Source organism: Lolium perenne, chromosome 2 (genome assembly GCF_019359855.2).
Source record: "Lolium perenne isolate Kyuss_39 chromosome 2, Kyuss_2.0, whole genome shotgun sequence".
Taxonomy (NCBI): Eukaryota; Viridiplantae; Streptophyta; class Magnoliopsida; order Poales; family Poaceae; genus Lolium; species Lolium perenne.
This window is the reverse complement of record NC_067245.2, coordinates 98,414,838-98,439,021: the sequence shown is the minus strand read 5'-3', so window position 1 is coordinate 98,439,021 and position 24,184 is coordinate 98,414,838.

Genomic DNA, 24,184 nt, shown 5'->3' with positions numbered 1-24,184 from the left:
CCCCGACAACGGCGCCAGAAAATAGTCTTGATGACCCACAAGTATAGGGGATCGCAACAGTCTTCGCGGGAAGTAAAACCCAATTTATTGATTTGACACAAGGGGAGACAAAGAATACTTGAAAGCCTTAACAGCGGAGTTTTCAATTCAGCTGCACCTGGAAACAGACTTGCTCGCAAGGGTTTATCAGTAGTAACAGTTTTATAGCAGTAGCAGTAGTAAAATAACAGCAGCAGTGTAACAAAGACGGCAATAGTGATTATAGTAAACAACAGGATTAAAATACTGTAGGCACATGGATGGATGACGGGCGTTGCATGGATGAGAGCAACTCATGTAACAATCAAAGCAGGGCATTTGCACATAATAATAAAACGGTGTCCAAGTACTAAGCAATCCATAGGCATGTGTTCCGTATATAGTCGTACGTGCTCGCAATGAGAAACTTGCACAACATCTTTTGTCCTACCAGCCGGTGGCAGCCGGGCCTCTAGGGAATCTACTGGAAATTAAGGTACTCCTTTTAATAGAGTATCGGAGCAAAGCATTAACACTCCGTGAACACAAGTGATCCTCACATCACTGCCTTCCCCTCCGGTTGTCCCAATTTCTGTCACTTTGGGGCCTCGGGTTCCGGACAGCGACATGTGTTTACAACTTGCAGGTAAGATCATAAAACAATGAATATCATCATGAAACAATAACATGTTCAGATCTGAGATCATGGCACTCGGGCCCTAGTGACAAGCATTAAGCATAACAAGTTGCAACAATATCATCAAAGTACCAATTACGGACACTAGGCACTATGCCCTAACAATCTTATGCTATTACATGACCAATCTCATCCAATCCCTACCATCCCCTTCAGCCTACAGCGGGGGAATTACTCACACATGGATGGGGGAAATATTGCTGGTCGATGGAGAGGCGTCAGTGGTGATGATGGCGATGATCTCCTCCAATTCCCCGTCCCGACGGAGTGCCAGAACGGAGTTTCTGGTCCCGAGACGGAGTTTCGTGACGGTGGCGGCGTACTGGATGGTTTCTGGCAACTTCGACTTCCCGTCTCACGTTTTTAGATCGAAACCCTTAAATAGTCCAGAGGGGGGCATCAGAGGCTGGCCGAGGCGGCCACACAGTAGGGCGGCACGCCCCCCCTATAGGCCGCGCCGGCCGTGTGTGTGGGGGCCCTGGGCCTCCCCCAGGCCTGCCCTTCTGGCTCCGTGAATCTTCTGGAAAAATAAGCCCTTCGACATAAATTCCGGGGATTTTCCTGAAAGTTGAATTTCTGCACAAAAACAAGACACCAGGGCAATTCTGCTGAAAACAGCGTTAGTCCGTGTTAGTTGTATCCAAAATACACAAATTAGAGGCAAAACAATAGCAAAAGTGTTCGGGAAAGTAGATACGTTTTGGACGTATCAAATGCCTCTTCAAGCATCAAAAATACAAGTGATATTGCCTCCAAGGATCCTCCCAAGCAAACAAGAAGTGCCATCAAGACAACAAGCTTCAAGCCGGAGCAATCAACTATGTCCTCCAAAGCTTCCACCGGATCTAGTAACATCACTTGCTTCAAGTGTGGTGCTCAAGGACATAAATCCTTTGAATGCAAGAACACAAGAGTTATGATAACTCGGGATGATGGAGATGTGGAGTACTTAAGTGAAGGTGAATATGAAGCCCTAGTGCAAGCCGCAACCAATCTTGAAGATGATGAATTGGAAGACCAAGAGCAAATCCTATGTGTGCATGATGCAAGCCCATCAGTTGTGGTGACCAAATTCTTCACAACCCATGCACTCCCCAATCAAGACCGAAGATGCAATATCTTCCAAACAAGAGCGGCAATCAATGGCAAGTCAATCAAGGTCATCATCGATGGAGGTAGTTGTCACAACCTTGCAAGCACCAAACTATGCTCCAAGCTCAACCTCCCTCTCCGGAAACAACCCCATCCTTCCCATGTTCAATGGCTAAGCGACAACGGAAATGTGAAGATCCAACACACCATCACAATATCCTTCAAGATCGGCGCCTATGAAGACACCGTTGAGTGTGATGTAGTGCCTATGATGGTGTGCGACATGCTACTTGGTTGCCCTTGGCAATATGACAAAAGAGCAAACCATGATGGTTACACAAATGCTTATAGCTTGAAGGCCGACGACAAGTCCTTCATCATACGCCCAATGACTCCTAGCCAAGTAATTGCGGACAATGCAAATGCTTTAGCGAGGGCTAAGGAAGCTACTATCACTAGTGAGATGAGAGGTGAGAGAGTGATCCACCAAAAAGAGAGTGAGCGCCACAAGCCATATGTGAGCGACATGAAGAGTGTCCTCATAGCTACCAAGAGTGAGATGAGATAAGTGCACCACAACCCATCCACCAAATTGCACTATGTGCTCATTTGTAAGGGGCCACCCTCGGAGACTAACAACTTAGCAACACTTCCTTCGTCTTTGTTGTCTCTTTTGAAGGAATTTCAAGGTGTCTTCCCCGACGAGCTCCCTCATGGGCTACCACCGCTTAGAGGAATCGAGCACCACATAGACCTCATACCCGGTGCCCCTCTACCAAACCGCGCCGCCTACCGCACCAACCCCGAAGACACAAAGGAGATTCAACGTCAAATTCAAGATCCCCTCAAAAAAGGGTATGTCCGTGAAAGCTTAAGCCCTTGTGCGGTTCCGGTCATTCTAGTTCCTAAACCGGATGAGTCGCAAAGAATGTGTATGGATTGTCGCCCCATCAATGCCATTACCGTTTGATACCGCCACCCCATTCCGCGTTTAGATGACATGTTTGATGAGTTGAGTGATGCCACGATCTTCTCTAAGATAGATTTGCATAGTGGCTACCACCAAATCCGCATGGCAATTGGTGATGAATGGAAGATGGCTTTCAAGACCAAACTTGGTCTCTATGAATGGTTTGTCATGCCATTTGGTCTTTCAAATGCTCCATAAAATTTTATGCGCCTTATGAACCATATCTTGAGACCTCTCATTGGAAAGAGTGGTTGTCTACTCTGATGATATTCTCATTTATAGCAAAAATCTCGAGGACCATGTGCAACATGTGAGAGAAGTCTTATGCATCTTACGCCGCGAGAAGCTATTTGCAAATCTTCCCAATTGCACCTTTGCACAAAACAAATTGGTTTTTCTTGGGTTTGTTGTTTCCGCCAATGGCATTGAAGTGGACTCTTCGAAGGTTGAGGCCATTCACAATTGGCCCACTCCTACCAACGTTGGTCAAGTTTGAAGTTTTCATGGATTTGCTGGCTTCTATAGACGTTTCGTGAAAGATTTTAGCACCATTGCTTGCCCTTTAAATGAGCTTACTAAAAAGAATGTTCCTTTTGTGTGGGGCAAGGCCCAACAAAAAGCTTTTTATTAGTTGAAAAAGAAACTTACCGAGGCACCACTTCTCGTTCTTCCGAACTTTGCAAAAACTTTTGAGATTGAGTGTGCTGCGAGTGGACTCGATATTGGCGGAGTCCTTATGCAATATGGAAAACCCGTGGCATATGATAGTGAGAAGTTGGATGGCGCACGCCTCAACTATCCTATATATGACAAGGAACTTTATGCGCTTGTTCGATTTCTTGAAGTTTGGCAACATTATCATTGGCCAAAAGAGTTTGTTATTCACTCCGACATGATTCTTTGAAGTATTTGAAAATTCAACACAATTTGAACAAAATACATGCAAAATGGGTTGAGTTCATTGAGTCCTTTCCATATGTAATCAAATACAAAAAGGGCAAGGACGATGTAGTTGCGGATGCTCTTTCCCGCAAGCTCACCCTTTTACTCACTCGTTTGGATTTCCATGTTTTGGGCCTTGATGAAATCAAAGAACTATATGCCTCTGATACCTTCTTTGGCCCAATCTTTGCAAAGTGTTCTAGTTAAAAGGGCATTGATGATTTCTATTTGCACCAAGGATTCTTGTTCAAGGGCAACAAACTTTGTATTCCCATGTCTTCGCTTCGCCTTTTGCTCTTACAAGAATCGCATGGTGGTGGTCTTATGGGACACTTTGGATGAGAGAAGACGTATGCAATACTTTCAGCTCACTACTATTGGCCAAGAATGTACCGCGACGTGGAACGCCTTCGCCGATGGTGCACAACATGCTTACAAGCTAAGTCCACTTCCAACCCCTATGGCCTTTATACACCGTTGCCTATTCCTTATGCTCCTTGGTCCGATATAAGCATGGACTTTTGTACTAGGATTTCCTAGAACTAAATATGGTCATGATTCAATTTTTGTGGTGGTTGATAGATTCTCCAAAATGGCTCATTTTATACCTTGCTCCTGAACGGATGATGCTTCACATATTGCCTCTGTGTTTTTAGGGAAATTGTGAGACTCCACGGTGTACCAAGAAGCATTGTCTCGGACCGAGATGTCAAATTCATGAGCTACCTTTGGAAGACACTAATGAACAAGTTCAACATCAAGATTTTGTTCTCATCATCCTCGCACCCACAAACCGATGGGCAAACCGAAGTGGTGAACCGAAGCCTCTCCACACTACTACGAGCCGTTGTCAAGAAGAATTTGAAATCATGGGAAGATTGCCTCCCGCATGCGGAGTTTGCCTACAACCGCACCAAACACTCAACAACAATGAGAAGCCCCTTCATGGTCGTATATGGGTTCGAACCACTGACGGAAATCGGACTACTTCCTCTTCCACTACATGAGCAAGTAAACATGAACATCGACAAGCGAGCCCAATACATGAAGAAGCTACATGAAGATACAAGGGCAGCAATCGAGAAACAAGTCCTTCATCAAGCCACTAGACTCAACATGAAGAAGAAGGCAAGGATCTTCAATGAAGGAGACCTAGTGTGGATACACCTTCGCAAAGACCGCTTCCCTCAAGAACGAAACTCCAAGTTCAAGCCCCGAGGCGATGGTCCCTTCAAGGTCCTCAAGCACATCAACAACAACGCTTACGTCATCGACATACCAACATCAAAGTACTTGGTGAGAAACACATTCAATGTGTCAGATCTTTCACCCTATCATGGAGATGAGGAGAACATAGAGTCGAGGATGACTCTTTCGCAAGGGGGGGGGGAGATGATACGGGGTGGGTTTTGGACACCTCCGCCTCAAGACCGACAAGCCCTCCTCGTGGCCCAATGACACGAGCTCGGGCCAAAGCTATACTCCAAGAGGTGAATTTGCTCCTTTCCACGTATACATTGGATACCTCATTGGATGGAATGCTACCTCATGCAAATGCTCTATGTTTCATCAGGTACAAGTCTCACCCAGGATCTGAAGAGGAAGAAGCTCCATGGGTCAAGGAAGAAGAAGAGAAGAAGGAAGAGCCACTTCAGCTGATGGCGTCAGCTCAAGGCCAGCACTGCCGCCCTCCCCAGGCCGGCACTTCCTGTGGAAGCACCACAGCACTGCCGGCGGATGCACCTCGGCACTGCCGGCACACGCACCCAGCACTACCGGCCTCCAAGCACCGACACTGTCGGCCAGCACCGGCATTACCAGCCTCCAAGCACCGCACTGCCGCCCAAAGACGCAGCAGCAGCAAGTGACCGGCATTGCCGGCCGACGCACCCCGGCACTGCCGGACCCACCCCAGTTGACTTCATCTGAACCATCGATTTTGATCCGATGGCTGTGTTTATTTCACAAATGACCAAGTTACCCCTTTTTGGATCTAGCCTATATATAGGGCTCCCCCAGCCACGAATTAGGGTTAGACTTGTTATGAGATTAAACATGAGCTTTTCTCCTCCCTATGGGAAACCCTTCTAGATCCAAATCTATGAAGTTACCAAGACTCTTCTAAGGAATTGGTCTCTTCCATTCTAGGAATTCTAGTGTTTGTGGATCTTTTGCTTCTTGCAATTCTATATATTTGCACTCTTTTCCTCTTTAGAATTCTATCAATTGCTTGCCAATATTTTGTGAGGGATTCTACTCCTTGTGGGTCTTTGCCTTGCAATTCTATTGGGTTGGTGTATCGGGCCAACGAAGAACAACCGGTTGTGTGTGTGTGTTGCGTTTGTATATTCGATCCACCCCGCTTTCTACCCATGTTCTTCGTGTTCTTCCACCTCCCCCATGAATCTCATCCAAATCCGTGAAGATCGGGCCTCCCCTAGGGCTTAGCCCTTATCAAGGGGTCTCGATCATGTCCTCATAGTTCACGAACCGTAGGGTGACGCACTTAAGGTTCGATGTTGTATAGTAGCTTCGGAATATGAGATGGAGACTGAATGTTTTTCGGAGTCTTGGATGGGATCCAGGACATCACGAGGAGGTCCATAATAGTACGGAGAATAAGATTCATATAAGGGAAGTTGATTTCTAGGGTTCGGAAAAGTTCAGGATTTTTCCGGTGGAAGACCGAGAAGGTTCTAGAAGGTTCCGGGGGTCCACTAGTGGGCCCAAGACACTAGGAGGGCCAACATGAGCCGAGGGGGTGCAGCCCAGCCCTAATGGGCCAGGTGCACAACCCCTCAAGGCCCAAGTCGGCGAACCCTTAGGGTTTCCCCAAAAGCCTAAAGGGGGAAAGACTTGGGGGGAAGAAAACTCCCCCCACTTTGGCTGCCGGCCCTATATGGGTTTGGGGCGTGGGGGGGGGGGCACCCCAACCGACCCTCCCCCCTATATAAAGAGGTGAGGGGGCAGGGGGCGCACCATCCCTTCAACCCTAACCCTGGCCGCCCCCTCTCTCCTCCACCACAACTCTGCACCGGCTTGGCGAAGCACTGCAGTTTTTCTCCACCACCACCACCACCACGCCGTCGTGCTGCTGGGATTCAGAGGGGATCTACCACACCTCCACTGCCTCTTGGAACGGGGAGAGGAAGGACTTCATCGACACCATACGTGCGACCGAGTACGGAAGTGGTGCCAGATTGCAGCACCGGAACGATCGTCTACATCAACCACGAGATCTGATCTTGTTAAGGATTTGGATCTACGAGGGTTAGTTCTCATCTATCTCGTTGCTTTGATCTTCATAGATTAGATATTGGATTTTCCTAGATTGGATCTTGGTTTAGTTCTTATTCACGGACGAATTTTTTTGTTTTCCATGCAACGAACCCTTCAGTGGTATCAGAGCCGTGTCTATGCGTAGATCTGTTGCACGAGTAGAACATAATGAGTTTGCGGGCGTTGATGCTTTTGTTGTATTTAGTTATGTGTACTTTGATCTTGCGGGATGGTGGGATGAAGCGGCCCGGGCTAACTTTATATGACCGCGTCTCATGAGACTTGCTCCACGCTTGACATGCAACTTGTATTGCATAAGTGGCTTTGCGGGTGTCTGTCTCTCTCACCATAGTTAAGATTCAATTTACTATTTCTATCGACAACACTAGTATCACCGTTGTGGTTCATGTTCTTAGGTAGATTAGATCTTACTCGAAAACCCTAAACCACGTAAAATATGCAAACCAAATTAGAGGCGTCTAACTTGTTTTTGCAAGGTTTGGTGATGTGATATGGCTTTGTGATGATGACTATATTTGATGTATGAGATGATCATTATTGTATTATGGCAACCGGCAAGATCCTAATGGTTGTCTTTAAATTTGTTCAGACCTGCGTGTCTATTCATCATGTAATAGGTTTATTTCAAGTAGTTATTCTAGTAGCTATAAGTGATGGACAACCATGAAGCGGCGCCATGGACCTTGGCGTAATGCTGGTGATTGCTCATGTGATTTGGAGATGGAGATCAAAGGCACAAGAAGAAAAGGCCATATCATATCACATTATCCATGCATGTGATGTTTATCCTTTTATGCATCTTATTTTGCTTAGATCGCGGCGGTAGCATTATAAGATGATCCCTCACATTAATGTCAAGATAATAAAGTGTTCTCCCCTCGTATTCATCATTGCTAAAGTTCGTCGTTTTGAAGCATCTCGTGATGATCGGATGTGATAGATTCTACGTTCACATACAACGGTGTAAGCCATGTTGCACACGCGGAAATACTTGGGTTTGCTTGACGAGCCTAGCATGTAAATACATGGCCTCGGAACACAGAAAACCGAAAGGTTGAACACTAGTCATATGGATTATATGATCAACATGTTGATGTTCACCATTAAACACTACAAGAAAAGTTCTGATAGACAACGTCTCAAAATCGTCCGCTAAGGGGTATTTTTCGTCGCCTATGGGCCTAACCCGACGATATGGGTTCTGTTGTCGAAACTGCGTCAGGCAAAGTCCTACCACGTTTTTTTTGGTCCGTCGCGCTTGGGCGCCCTTCCACCACGGAAAATCGGACCGTTGCAGAAGTGTTTCCGGGAGCCCGTTGACTGCTGACGTCATGCAAACTGACACGTGGTAGACGCCGTTAACTGGCAGTTAACGGCGTTAACCGCTGAAACCCCGTGGTAGATGGTAGGCCCACACGAGGCCTGCCACGTCTTAAGCGGGCCGGCCCATTAAGTTTGCGGGCCGGGCCAGCTGACTTAGTTTGACCGGTCAACTATATAGCTGGGCTGGTCCATTAGTTACGTGGGCCGGGCCTAACCTCTAAGGTTGACTGGTCAAAAGATTAATGGGCCGGCCCACTAAGTATGTGGGCCGGGCCGAATGCACTCCTTTGACCGGTCAACAGGCAAAAGGGCCGGCCCACAAAACATGTGGGACCCACTTTCATGTTATCGGGCCGGCCCATTTACCATGTGGGGTCCACCTTAAAGCAAGTGGGCCGGCCCAAGAAGTTATTGGGCCGGCCCAATTAGCATGTGGGTCCCACTTTCCTGCTATCGGGCCAGCCCATTTAGTACGTGGGGTCCACATTAGTTCAAATGGGCCGGCCCACCAAGCCAGCGGGCCGGGCCAAAAGCACAGGTGGGTCCCACTTTCCTGTTAATGGGCCAGCCCATTTAGTACGTGGGGTCCACCATATAGCAAGTGGGCTGGCCCAACAAGATAGTGGGCCGGGCCAAAAACACAGGTGGGTCCCACTTTCCAGTTAAAGGGCCGACCCATTTAGTATGTGGGGTCCACCATATAGCAAGTGGGCCGGCCCAACACGCTAGTGGGCCGGGCCAAAAACACAAGTGGGTCCCACTTTCCTCTTAAAGGGCCGGTCCATTTAGTATGTGGGGTCCACCATGTAGCAAGTGGGCCGACCCAACAAGATAGTGGGCCGGGCCAAAAGCACAGGTGGGTCCCACTTTCCTGTTAAAGGGCCGGCCCATTTAGTATGTAGGGTCCACCTTATAGCAAGTGGGCCGGCCCAACAAGATAGTGGGCCGGGCCAAAAACACAGATGGGTCCCACTTTCCTCTTAAAGGGCCGGCCCATTTAGTATGTGGGATCCACCACAAAAGAAATTGGGCTGGCCCAACTAGTTAGTGGGCCGGCCCAGTAGTGGGTGGGGTCCACCTTAAAGCAAGTGGGCCGGCCCAATTAGAGTGTGGGGTCCTCCGTAAATCAAGTGGGCTGGCCCAATAAGTAAGTGGGCCAGCCCGTTTAGTTGTTGTTTATATGCCGGCATAATAGGCGCTTTGGGATTTTGCGGGCCGGCACATATGTGATTTCGGTTAATTGGGCCGTTTAAGGGATGGGAATTTGTGATTTAGATACTGAGAATATTTATGCAGCAATGATTTCTGTCGGATAGCCTCACTTACCACAAGCAACAAAGAAAAAATGCGCGAAAGAACTATAAAACTAACTAAATATTACATCAGCTGCACGGCTTTGAAAAAATATTACAGAACCCAGAGAAATTGAATGGTAATTGAACCTAGCAATACAATGAAGCGATCCGGCAATCTTTTAAGTTGTCCATGCAGCACCTATATCTGAAAAAAAGACATTACAAGTTAAGACAGCAACAATGGAAAGGCAAAGACACTACAATATTGTTTGCCAAAGAATTTGGAACTCATCATTTCGTCGTTATAACAAGATCATTGTAATGCGCACAATAAGCAAACAAAGAGTGCATGCCGCATACCAACAGCCAATATAACAGAGCATGTTAGAATGAAACAGCAGACTTACTCTTGTAGTCCCATGCAAACCAACATGTTCGGGAGTACAAAATTGGCATGAACAACATAGTAGCAAAGGCTATAAATTTTGTAACAACGATCGAGCAAGATGAAGTTATGATGGCTACATCTACAGAAAGGTGGAATGTAAACCAAAAATAGAAGTTACGATGGCAAAAGCTAAAGAGGAGGGAATGTGAACCAACATGTGCCAAGTGCAATTACTTCATTTTGGCCGTGAACTAAATAATACTCCTGAACTTATAGTGAAGGGGATGCAAATCAAGATGTTTCGGGATATAAACTTGTAATGAGCAACACATAGAGTATAGTTAATGCTGGAGCTTAGGATGGACCAGATACAGAATATAGTGGGATCACCTGTGAACTTGTATAAGAGGGAATGCAAACCAATATGTTCAGCATTCCATATGTGAGCGTCATGCCAAGTCAGAGAAACAAGTCAATAATGCAGCTTTTGAAGAACAAGATGGCACGCAAAATTATTATCTAGTAATATGACAAGTTTATTTGTACTACAGGCTAGATAGCAGAGTGATAGCAGGCCAAACTAAGTCCTTACTTTGTTAGCTTACAATGAAGTAGATACAAAACAATGGCATCACCTGTAGTACAGGGAATGCAAGCCAACATGTTCATGGAGTAAAAAATTGGCACAAACAACATAGTAGCAGGCCATATTTTTTGTAACAACGACTGAGCAAGATAAAGTTATGATGGCTAGATCTACAGAGCAGGCAATGTAAACCAAATATAGAAGTTACGATGCAAAATCTATAGAGCAGGGAATGCGAACCAACATGTGCAATTACTTAAAATTGGCCATGAACTAAATAATAGCAGGATGTTACTATAATACCTATAATTTTTGTAACAATGACTGAGCAAGATAGAAGTTATGATGGCTACATCTACAGAGCAGGGAATGCAAACCAAAATGTTCAATCGCTTAAAGTTAGCAATGAACTAGAAAATAGCAAGGTGTTACGGTCATAGCTAGGAATGAACTAAAAGAGCTTCAGACAAACAAGCATCTGAACCCGTAACAGGCGCTAAAACAAGGGACTTACATTAGGAGAAGCACTCTGTGGGAGTCACAGCAGATCTTCCTGGGGTTGATAGATCCGGTGATGAAGTACGCTACATGTGCTACTTGGGGTTGGAGAGACGGCCATTACACTTCATGGTTACTCCTCTCATCTGCAAAAACGTAATGGCGCGTCGTTAGCAGAAACAGGTTCCCCCAAGATTAAACAAGAACTTGCAGGCAAGCAATAGAAAAGCGACAGTAGAAGAGTTTAGATCTTGCACGGCGCCGGTGAAGCAGATCCGGTCCATGCACAACGGTGTCGGTGAGCAAGATCCGATGCGGTGGACGACGGATCCGGCGAAGCGGCTCTGATGGGGTGAACGATACCTCAGCTGAAGCGACTGCGGTAGACTGCTGGATGAGCATATGGTTTCGAGGTTCGGCGGGGATGATCCGGTCCGTTTGATGACGGCGTCGATGAAGCAGCTCCGGCAGGCAGCCGGATGACGAGGATCGCGAGGCCTCGGGTAGGCCAGGGAAGTCCGGCGGGGATGTTCCGGTGCGGTGGTCGTGGAGGTGGGAGAGAGAGGGACTTGGGAAGTTCCGGTGGGTGTGGTCTCAGAGGAGAGACTGAGGGAAATGATTTTTTTTTGGTTAGTTTCCGGGGCTAGGGAGGTGGTGATCGAAAAAAATGATGGGTAGACCCCCCACCAACCGACTTATACATGGACATTGTTGTCATCTTTATGAGGGTAGAATGGGAAGTTAGAAGCGTGTGAAATATTTGTATTTTTCGGGCGGGAAGTTTTGCCGCTGGAATGAGATTTCGAATTTGGCTACAGTCCAAGTAATACAAAAATATGAGACCGTACTAGTACGGCCAAATGTCACATCAAGTCATCATCACGTTGAAAATCGGTTACCACGATCATAATTATGATGTATCTTGAAAATCCATTTTGAAAAGCCCTTTATTTCAGGATTGGTTGGAGATTTTGCAGCTTGACTGAAAATTGATTTTGAATACGGCTATGGTGCAAGTAATACACTCGTGATTGTAATATATAAGGCCAGGAGTAGACCATGCTACTTTGTAGCCCTGTTCAGCAAAAAAAGGCCAGGGGTCACATCAAGCCATCATCATAAAATCATTTACACCCAAGTTCTTTCAAAGTTCAATCCAAAAACGCGTCTGAAATATTCCGGATTCATTTTGCGGGGGGGTTTTGCCTCTCGACTGAGATTTTGAACTTTCCTACAGTAGAAGCAATATTAGTATTAGAAAAGTGGTAGACCGGCGTAGTGCCTCTGTTCAAGAATCCAAGGCCTACAGTCACATCAAGTCATAATCACAACCGAAATCAGTTCCCATGTACTATCTCCTAAAAAAACTTAAATTTGAAAACGCTTAGCGAATATTTTGGAATTTATTGGCGGGAGATTGTAGCGCTTGAGAGCGATTTTCAATTTTGGATTTTCGAGGAGTTTCCTTGGCAAGGGATGCGGTGATCGAAAAAATGACGGGCAGACCCCCCACCAACCGACTTATACATGGACATTGATGTCATTTTACGAGGGTAGAATGGGAATTTGGAAGCGTCTGAAACATTTGTATTTAGTGGGCAGGAAGTTTTACAACAGTATTGAGATATTGAATTTGGCTAAGGACCAAATATAATAACAATAAATTTTAAGACCGTACTAGTACTATGTTGAAGGCCGAGTTACACATCAAATCATCATCACCTTGAATATCGGTTACAATGATCACTATCTATCTTCAAAATCCCATTGAAAACGCGTCTGAAATATTTCAGGATTGGCGGGACATTTTGCCGACGAACTGAAATTTGATTTTGATTATGACTATGGTCCAAGTAATATAATACTAATATTATTTTTGGAGGTGGACGGAGGGGAAAACCCCACCGTTTGTTATTTATTCCCGAAAATAGCCAAGTACACGAGAGAAATATACTACTCCAGGAGTAGTAATACTAAGGCTAGCCATAGTGCTAGTATCATGCGCATTGGTCTCACAAAAATGCTCATGTGGCAGCTAATTAAGTAGGAGAGAGGAGATTAGAGTAACATAGGTAGATACTGTATCATAGCGCAAACAACGAGAAAAGTTAATGATAAACAAATCTTGTACACAAATTGGCATTGAGATTCTAAAAAATAATAAATATAGCATGACTATGATACTACTACATGATATTATTCCTATAGTGGGTATGAAATTAGCATCAATAGAAAGTGATTTTTGTTTGACAAAGAATTACTTTAAATATATAAAGATTGTTTGTATGAAATTAGCATCATTAGAAAGTGCTTTTCAATACGAATCCAACGATATTAATTACATATAATATAATCAAGATTGTGTTGCTCAATTTTTATTGTCAAAGTTCGTCTTGGAATACGCGTGGGCCTTATTCCTTGGGACGGAGGTAGTACTTACCACTATGACTAGTCTAATATAAAAATGGTAGACCATGCGAAGTAGCTCTGCTCAGGCATTTATTCCCAGCGGTCATATCATGCCATTATCACAAACAAAATCAGTTACTCCCATGTCCTCCGAACTGCAGTTAAAAAATGCCTCTGAAATATTTCGGACTTAATTGGCTAGTGGTTTTGCAGCTCAACTGATTTTGAGTTTGAGTGTGGCTACAGTCGAAGCTATATCTATATCTGTCCATCTATATCTATATTTGTCCACCTATCCACTATATATAGAAAAAATCTCAGTTTTTGAAATCAGATAAGCCATCACCATGATGCACAAGCAATTATTGGCCGTTGGCACATCAGTTCTCCAACGCTTGATCCAACGGTCAAAGTTCTCTTTTTTAATAGAACGGTCAAAATTCATTTGATTCGCTCGGGAACTGCGCGCGCCAAAACGAGTCTAGGGTCACATCAAGTCATAATCAGAATCAAAGTCGGTTCCCATGTTCTCCAATTCAAAACGCGTACAAAATATTTCAGTGTGTAAAATTATTGTATTCGATAGGCAGGAGGTACTAAATGCTACAGTTTCGAGATTGTGAATTAGACGGTTGTTAAGCTATTGATTATATGCAGTCGAAATTTGGTACTGTAGCATACATAAGTATCTCTGTTCACAACTCGCCTCTACACGAATGAACATGTTGAGTTGCAAAGAAAACACAAAGGAGAAGCCACTGTTCCGTTCATTGCACTCAATACATCAATGAATGAACTAGACCAGTTGACAAGCTTCTAGACCTGGGCTATATGTAGAAAGCTGGAAATCAATGGATCACAGAAAATCATCAGTGTCAAGCTTTAATGCACTAGCCAACGCGACCAAAAGTACGAACTGATGGAAAGGGCTAGGCAATCCACTTTATACATCTCAACATAGCCAACGCAACAAAAAGTCCAAACTGACAGAAAGGGCTAGACCGGGAGAAGAGAAGAGAAGGTTTGCGAAAGCGATGACTCGAACTTGAGACTATGGGCTCTGATACCATGTCAAAGCTTCATCCACAAGCCAACGGAACCACAAGTCAGAACTGATAGAAAGAGCTAGGTAATCCACTTATAATATTAACAATCAGCAGTGGTTAGGTTCAAAAAAATCCACATCACAACAAGGAAATGACCACCAAGATCATAGCAATTGCAGATAAATGCACCTACGAAATATGCTCAGACTAAGGAACCATTTTACAAGACCAAGATACTGACCTGCCACGCTGTCCCCGTTCATCTCCAATTATCTAGCAGATACTCTTCTTACTACTTACTAGCATTCCTAACCTGCTCCAGTAGGGCCTCCTTCTGTGCTGCTATCGTTCTAAAATTGTCGACTTCTAGTCTTAGCGCAGCTGATGCAGCTCGTTCTACTTGGAGTTGCTCCTCTAGAACTTGAGCATGCAAATACTTTGACTTGGACATGGACTTGCACTTCACCAGTCCAGCATTCCGTAAGAAAGTGTTTTTGGCAATGCCTTTCTTTTTTATTGCCATGGAAAATGCCTTCACACATTCTTCATCGGTTTTTCCAGACCACTTTTACCGGGTTTTGCCATCTCTAATTTCATATCTTCCTGCAAAAAATTCAGTTCGTACACATGTGTAAACATGATAGTTACTACAGAGAAACTTGCTGATAGTAGATTTATCATGTGTATGACCTACTTTTATTCCTACAGTTTGGCATGTCTGATTCACATCACATGAATTTTAATAAACATCTATAATATCATATTGACATGTACTTTACTACTCCTACAAGTTGGGATGTGAGTCGTCACAAAAGTTCAATCTTAGAGAAGACTTACAAGAACACTCTGTGCGACTTCTCCAATCACTTCAAGTTTGTTCTTCTGGCATGCTTCAAAAATCTCTGGCAGAGTCATCTCTTTGTTTGGTTCCCTTTTACTTGCATTATGTAACATCTGTATTTTAGTACTACCATTTATAAATCGAATAACTTGGTTGAAATGGAGGATCATAATATAAGCTGCACACTGGTGTATATACTCTGCATGATCTTTTACTAAAATATTTCTAAATAGCAGTATAAAACAACATGTCCTTACTTTTTTGCCGAATGTGCACTATAAGGTTACGAGATCCCGTACGGCTAGGTAAAAGTAGTTCACCGCGGTTTTTCTGATTCTGTTTAGCCAAATTCTGCAAAAAGGATACTAGTGAGACACTGCTATAAATAAGAATCCAAGATGTGATCTGGTCTCAGTCTTACAAATCATACCATATTCTTTGGATCAGACCAGTGCTTCACAAGATCTCCCACCTTTGTTTGTCAGTCATTTGCTTAAGAGGAGATCTAGTTGGAACACTCCCGATAATCTTTCCAGTGAAGTATTTCTTCTTTAGCCTCATGCGATCGGCGTTGCATAGCTTTGAGAATAGACTGTTGAGAACATGCTTTACTTCCTCTTGGTCCTCATCAAACTCGAACTTTAACTGTTCACAACAATATAAACCGTTGGTGCGATATACGTATAGCCAACAACAAGCTAGAAGGAACGGGACGTGCCAATGTGGTATACTAGTATGAGTAACATTACCAAGAGAAAGATGACTTATGTGTAACCTGTGCACTAATTTTTCAAAATGCGCAGAGGTGTCTACGTGCTCTTTCCATGTTGGGAAGATAGGAATTTCATTCCTGACGAAAATTCCTACATCCGATGCTAATTTACAAGATTCTTTCTCGGGTCCAGTGGCCTTCGCCACCTACGATAGATGAAAGGCGAAATCTTGATTCCTTCCCAAAGAAGCTTAGCTGCGAACATTTTCCCTACTGTTGGGCCCCTCGTTTTTCTTGATCGTGGTGCAACTACAAAGTTAAGCATTACATCAAGCTATCATAAAGTATAACTTTATAACGGAGAATGAAACTATAAGCATTGGAAAATGTACCTTCTTCGGTGTGGGGCTCATCCTCAGGGGAGTTGTATATGGTAGGACTAATATGGGTCAGTGGGAGATCATCAACAGTTTGTTGATGTGCTAGCAGTGTTTGGCCAGTTGTGGTTGTGTCGGTGGGACTGTACAAAGTGTGTCCTTGGGCAGTATTTCCTACCACAGCTATCGCTGATCCCAATTGTGGCTGAGAAGTTGCCGTGGAAACTGGTTCGCTGCCAATTGTGGTTGAGAAGTTGCTGTGGAAATCGGTTCTGCCGCCAATTGTGGCTGAGAAGTTCTTGTGGAACCGGTTCTGCTGCCAATTGTGGCTGAGAAGTTCTTGTGAAACCGGTTCTCGCTATCGATTGTCGCTGGTTGAATGGATTGGTAACAGGTGGCTGATTCAACCGCTTGGGGTGTTCACCACGTTTTTTTATTTCAGTACTCTTAGCATTTGCGTTATTTTCTTCAGCTAGTGCCATGAATCGCTGAGACTGTCTAGTAGCAGAAGCAGATTTCTTTTTTGGTTGCAGCTGTTCTATCACTGATTCAATTGCTGTTGAAAGGTCTTCCTCTCATTGGTGGTTCCTGCGAAATTCTTACTTGAAGCTGCAGATTCCTAGCACACATAAACGATATTTCAGTCTACAGAAGTCCCATATATGATGATATGCAAATGGAATAGAATGAAGAACAGTAAAGGATGACGTGCATGCTGAAACATATATATGATGCGTTAAGGAGACCTAGAGGTGGCATGTGAACATGTTTGGTGGGATTCAGGATACAAGTATACAACACATGGAAGTTGCAACAGATATCTCCAAGTAAAAAAACAGAAATCACCTGGTGGGGTTGAGGAGAATGGTCAGGCAAGGCATCTTCCTGAGTCAGCTCTCCAAGAGGCTCAGCAGGATCAAATTGTGAATCATAACATTGTTCTTTATCTTTGGGGAGGGGAAAGGGTTCTTCTCCGATTTTGTTCAGGTTTGCACTAGAGGCAATAGCGTTACAGATGTTTGTGCCCACACGGCTTGCAAATCTGCTACATATCTTCCGTCTCCGTTTCTCTTTTAATTCATTCTGTAGTGCAATAATATCTAGCATGCATTACAAAAAAATGCTAATGAGATGGCGGTGCAAGTAAGCAAAAAAATACTTTTCGAAATCACCTGCATAAGGAAAGCGGCCATATCAACCTTCTTGGGAGTGTGCGCGTGTACGCTTTGTTTTCCTGCCGTGGACAATGGAGGCGCTTTGTGTACCCATCTCTCCAGTCCGGTGGACGGAAGGAGTCGGGGATTAAGATACGATAACCCAGCGATGGTGAATGTCGCTGACAAGGCGGCGGTGGAAGTCGGCTACGGAGGAGCTCGTATGGTACAGTGGTCGTCGGTGGGGGTGGGGGGAGGTGGAAGCTACTCCGGCTTGCTAAAAAGCAAGGGAGACGGTGGAACGTCGTCGGTCACTACGGTGGCCGATGAGAAGGCAGTAGTGCTGGTGTGGGAATGGGACAGTGGGCCGGCGCCGGCGCCGGCGTGTGAGATGATCCGGTGGGTCATGCAAGGTGGAAGCGTGAGAGAGAGATGCGGGGTTCGGCGCCGCCGGTGATAGGTCTGAATTGAGCGGTCCGGGGGGATAAGATCGGCACTGTACTTATTTCACATCGCTTTGAATTTTGGAAGCGGGGGGATTTCGGCGGGAATTTTGGGGCAGAGTTGAAATTATTACTGGTTGGTGGAAAACTGTGGAACCCTAGCCTACGAAATCCCAGGTCTGAAGCTGAGGGCCCTTTTGTTGTGGTTTTTTTTTGTCTTTTTGGCTTTGGCAAAAGCCAAAAAAAGCACCTATTTAGAAGCCAAAAGAATAGGATCTTTGTTTATGGCTTCCAAAATCCAAAAGCCAAAAAGCCAAAAAAAGCCACAACAAAAGGGCCCTGAGTAGGTTCGGGGTCAAGGGGATATGCTTGTTGGTTCTTGGGTGCATATGATCTCTTTATTTCGAAATTCATCTTCTATACATTTTGAAATGTCAAGAAAGAATAAAACGAAAAATGCATGTGTACTTCTTCGCTTGCTATATACACATAAAATATTTCAATGGAAAATCGAATAGTAATTTGGGCTATGTAAAAAAGAGTTACTCCGTAAAAAAATTTGTGCTAACCATAAGGCTTTTTATGAGACATGTTTTCTCTCTTTTTTTACATCGACCATGAAAAAAACTTGTTTTTTTACATCAACCATGAAAAATACTTTTTTTACATCGACCATGAAAAATACTAGGAATTTGCTAAAGTTATATTTTCCATCTTGTACAAAATTAAAAATATCTTTAAAACAAACAAATCTCTAATGTCTAGGTGTAACATCTCTACTAGTAGTAGTATATACTAGTAAATTGCACGTGCCTTGCACGTGAGAGCTCTTTTTTTTAGTGAAATAACTTCGATGCAATAAGAATTCGATCTTTTTTTAACAAAGGAGGGGGGCCCAAGGGCTTGGATACCATTAAGTGCAACAGAGGGGTACATATTACAGATTGCAGTCAACAGTCACTTGGGTTGAAAGCCAATGCAAGCCCGCCTACATGATAGCAGGATTTTGTGAAGCTTTTTAACTTAATTGGTCAAACATGCGAAGCATGTGCCATTTACTTGTACAACTTTATCGGAAAATAATTACTTGTACAAGCTAGTTCCCCTAAGTACTACCAGCACATAAGTAAACAAAGGAACCAGGGACATCATCAACTGAAACAAGAATCTATTCATATAGCGGCTCTTGCATCACCCTTTGAAAATCATCTACCTGCAAAGATGAGTGCAGAGTTTCTGCTCATGCTTTCACCTGTTCCAAGATCATCCAGTTGATCTCATGGACATCTGCATCAGCCAAAGCGGTAACCAAGTTGCCAGCCACTAGCTTCTGCAGATCAGCAACAGCATGTAGGCCATCTTGAATTGTAGAATTCCATCCTCGGTTCATTTCTTTGTTCCGCCAAGTGGCCACATCCAAGTCCTTTTGAAGACGCCTAATCTTAGCTTCCCCAGTGCCACATCCTTCTGTTTTTTTCCTACAAACGTTTGCATCACTGGAACTCTGGACATCTGTGCTACAATGCTACTTGGCAGGGACATGAGCAGTCACTTGCTTCTGCGATTTGCCATGCATTAAATCAATCAGCAGATTAAAAGGAAATATGTTGGTTGATTCATGTCACCACTTTGAGCAACCCATGAGTTTCTAAACCTTAAATGGAGTCTAAAACATTGCAATAAAAGGGTGGGTGCATCATTTGGATGCAGAGGCCGGGGCGACCCTATTTTGAAGAAAAAATTAGGAAATCTGAAATCTATATCTATATCTCTACCATCTATACCACTCCACTCCTGTTGACAGTTTGATCTCTTTTAGTACATTAGATTATGTCATGTTTAAAACACTATTATAAAATTACCTCCTTAATGTTGAGCTCAGGAGGATCCAGATGTGCTGATCCTAGGTGCCCCCTCAAATGATTGCTCGCTAGAACAATAGGACCAAATCCCGCCTCCTTTCTACCAATGTCTGCATCACTGGCGCGCTCACTGTCTTTGTTAGGAACATGAGCAGTGGCTAGCTGCTGCAAATCAAAGTTCATCAAATCAATCAGCAAACAACACATATGAAATTTGAGCAGTGCGGCTAAATACCTTCTTCAGCAGCAGCCCCACGGGATCGTCCTTTTGGCGGCACATCACACGGGTGAAAATCTCGGCAACGACTTGGGGTGCGGTGATTTTGTCCCATTCCACAGTATGCCGATCGAGGCTGCAATTATCTTATTCTGCAAGATATTTTGCCTCCGAGATTCTTCGTAGGCATTCTCGAGTGGAATATCTAGCAGGCATTACAAAAAAAAACAGATGCTAATAACAAGCAGTGGAAGCAAGCAATAAACTAGTCTCGGAAATCAAATACATAACAAAAGCTGCCGGACAAAGTGTTCAACCTTGGTCGACTGGGGAGGTGGCGCGTTGGCCGTTCGGTTTGGTTCGGTGGATCATGGTGGCGCTTTGTGTACCGATCTCGCCGGCCGGTACGATGAACCAGTGAGTCGGGGAAGCAGATCCGACGAAGCGGACGGAGTGTGGTTGATGGCGTCGCTGAGCTGGCTCCGGCGCGGTGGATGTCGGCTACGGATGGAGGACTGAGAGGGAGCGAGATGGACTAGGAGCGAGGTAGGGAGAGAGGCCCTTGCTTGTCCGTGGGTGTGGCTGGATATAGGGGAAATGAAAGCCCTAGAAGATAGCATCCTGCTAATATCCTAGTACAAAACAATTGAACTAGAAAATCCCGCCAATATATGGTGCTGAATTGCGGGCGGCTCATAGCTTGTGCACAAATAAAATGGGAAAATCCAAAAAATGTAGTTCAACAAAAAAAACTCTATTAGGCAAAGTCGCTAGCTCGCCATGAGACGATGCACTCCGCCAAAAAAATGTGACAAGATAGTATGCTATGGATCTTGCATTAACCCTGCTCGATAAAATGGTGGGCACAAAAGACAAGCTAAATCAAAAATAATGGTGGTAGAAAGATGTAAACTCTTCATTGTAAACTCTACTAAACAGGGCCAACTCCAAAACATGCCTCATATTATTTGTACTTCCTCCGGTCCATATTAACTGCCACTACAATGGATGTATCTACAAATACATCCATTTGAGTGGCATGTATATGGATAGGAGTAGTAGATCAAAGGAGTTGCGAGACAGTGGAGGAAATGAGGTGGGGAGGAGGAGGGTGACGACCAGACCCCCACCTCCACGGCACCGCATAAATAGAAGCTAAAATATGTGAAACAGTGGAGGAAATGAGGTGGGGAGGAGGAGGGCGACGACGGTACCCGATAACAGATACTCCCCGGTCGAACTGCTCCTCAGGTGGCGCACGGTGAAAAAGGGGTATTTTTTTCATTGACTTGATGGAGAAAAAAAATCTTCTTTTTAGCCCCAGCGTCACCGCAGATCAGGTGACATGCACCTATTGCATGTCACCGTGTGACATGCGGTTTAAATTCAAATTTAAACATTGCGAACAAATCTGGAAAAAATCATGCATGTTCACATCACATATTGAAATAACCCCTAAAAATTTCAGATCAAAATTCAAAACATACATCGAGAAAAAAAAAAGAGAAATCTGTCATGAATAGTTCCCGAATTCAAATCTGAGTTTCTATGTAGACTATTCACATCTGAGTTTCTCTTTTTTGTTTCTCGATGCATATTTCGAATTTTGATCTGAAATTTTTAGGGGTTATCTTAATATGTGCTGTGAACGTGCATGATTTATTTCAGATTTTTTCGCAATGTTTCAATTTGGATTTAGGCCGCATGTCACACGGGGTGCATGTCACCTCGCTACCGCTCGAGAAATGGAGGCCCTCTCCGCTGGGCTCCAATAAAAGCTTCACTGCTCGTGTCAGACTGTTGAAGACAGTGGCAAGTGCATGTCAGGGGGACAGAGAATAAATTGCGTCCACGCGTCGGCGCGTGCTGTCTACCCCAAACCCTAAACTCTGTCTTATGAAGTCAAGCATGCATGAAGAGAAGTGGTTTTTGGTTTCAAACATGGAAATTTCAAAAACCCTCCCAAGAGCTACATTTTGGAGTGATTAATTATTCATATTCATGATTTAAACTTGTTTAAATGGGCATAAAAATGGGCATAAAATTCAAAATAAATCAAAATAAATCGAAATAAATGAAAAACCAAGGCACATAGTCTTCTTATGTCATATAGTAAGCATTCAATTAAGTTGATAAACAAGGTCTAGACATATTCAAACCAGAAAAATCATGTATCTTCCGGTAACCCTGAACTCTGTCATATGAAGTCAAGCATGAAGAGATGTGGTTTTTGGTTTCAAACATGGAAATTTCGAAAACCCTCCCAAGAGCTTCATTTTGGAGTGACTAAGAAGCATACATGCTTACTTTTTCATATTCATGTTTTAAACTTGTTCAAATCTTGGTCAACCCTAGGATTTGACCAAGATTCAAATGGGCATAAAAATTCAATAAAAACAATGAAAAACCAAGGTCTTCTTATGTCATATAATAAGCATTTAATTAAGTTGATAAACAAGGTCTAGACATATTAAACCTGAAAATTCATGTATCTACCCCCTAACCCTAAACTCTGTCTTATGAAGTCAAGCATGAATGGTGAAGAGAAGTGGTTTTTGGTTTCAAACATGGAAATTTCAAAAACCCTCCCAAGAGCTTCATTTTGGAGTGACTAAGAAGGATACATGCTTACTTTGTCATATTCATGTTTTAAACTTGTTTAAGTCATGGTCAAACCTAGGATTTGACCAAGATTCAAATGGGCATAAAAATTCAAAAAAAATCAAAAACCAAAGCACATAGTCTGTGTATGTCATATAGTAAGCATTCAAGTTGATAAACAAGGTCTAGACATACTCAAACCAGAAAAATCATGGAAATTTCAAAAACATCCTGCGAGCTTCATTTTGGAGTGACTAAGAAGGATCGATGCATGTTACTTTTCATATTCATGTTTTAAACTTGTTTAAATCTTGGTCAAACCTAGGATTTGACCAAGATTCAACAAATGGGATAAAATTCAAAAAAAGCAATAAAATGAAAAACCAATGCACATAGTATTCTTATGTCATATAATAAGCATACAATTAAGTTGATAAACAAGGTCTAGACATATTCAAACCAGAAAAATCATGTATGTGGCTACCCCTAACCCTAAACTCTGTCTTATGAAGTCAAGCATGAAGAGATGTGGTTTTTGGTTTCAAACACGGAAATTTCAAAAACCCTCCCAAGAGCTTCATTTTGGAGTGACTAAGAAGCATACATGCTTACCTTTTCATATTCATGTTTAAAACTTGTTCAAATCTTGGTCAAACCTAGGATTTGACCAAGATTCAAATGGGCATAAAAATTCAAAAAAAAATGAAAAACCAAGGTCATCTTATATATGTCATATAATAAGCATTCAATTAAATGGATAAACAAGGTCTAGACATATTAAACCTGAAAAATCATGTATCTACCTCTAACCCTAAACTCCGTCTTATGAAGTCAAGCATGCATGGTGAAGATAAGTGGTTTTTGGTTTCAAACATGGAAATTTCAAAAACCCTACTAATTAAGAGCTTCATTTTGGAGTGACTAAGAAGGATACATGCTTACTTTTTCATATTCATGTTTTAAACTTGTTTAAGTCATGGTCAAACCTAGGATTTGACCAAGATTTAAATGGGCATAAAAATTCAACAACAAAATCATAAACCAAAGCACATAGTCTTTGTATGTCATATAGTAAGCATTCAAGTTGATAAACAAGGTCTAGACATATTCAAACAAGAAAAATAATGGAAATTTCAAAAACCTCCCACGAGCTTCATTTTGGAGTGACTAAGAAGGATCGATACAGGCTTACTTTTTCATATTCATGTTTTAAACTTGGTCAAACCTAGGATTTGACCAAGATTCAACAAATGGGGATAAAAATTCAAAAAGTAATCGATAAAATGAAAAACCAGTGCACATATTATTCTTATGTCATATAGTAAGCATTCAATGAAGTTGATAAACAAGGTCTATACATTATCAAACCAAAAAATCATGTATCTAGCTACCCCTAACCCTAAACTCTGTCTT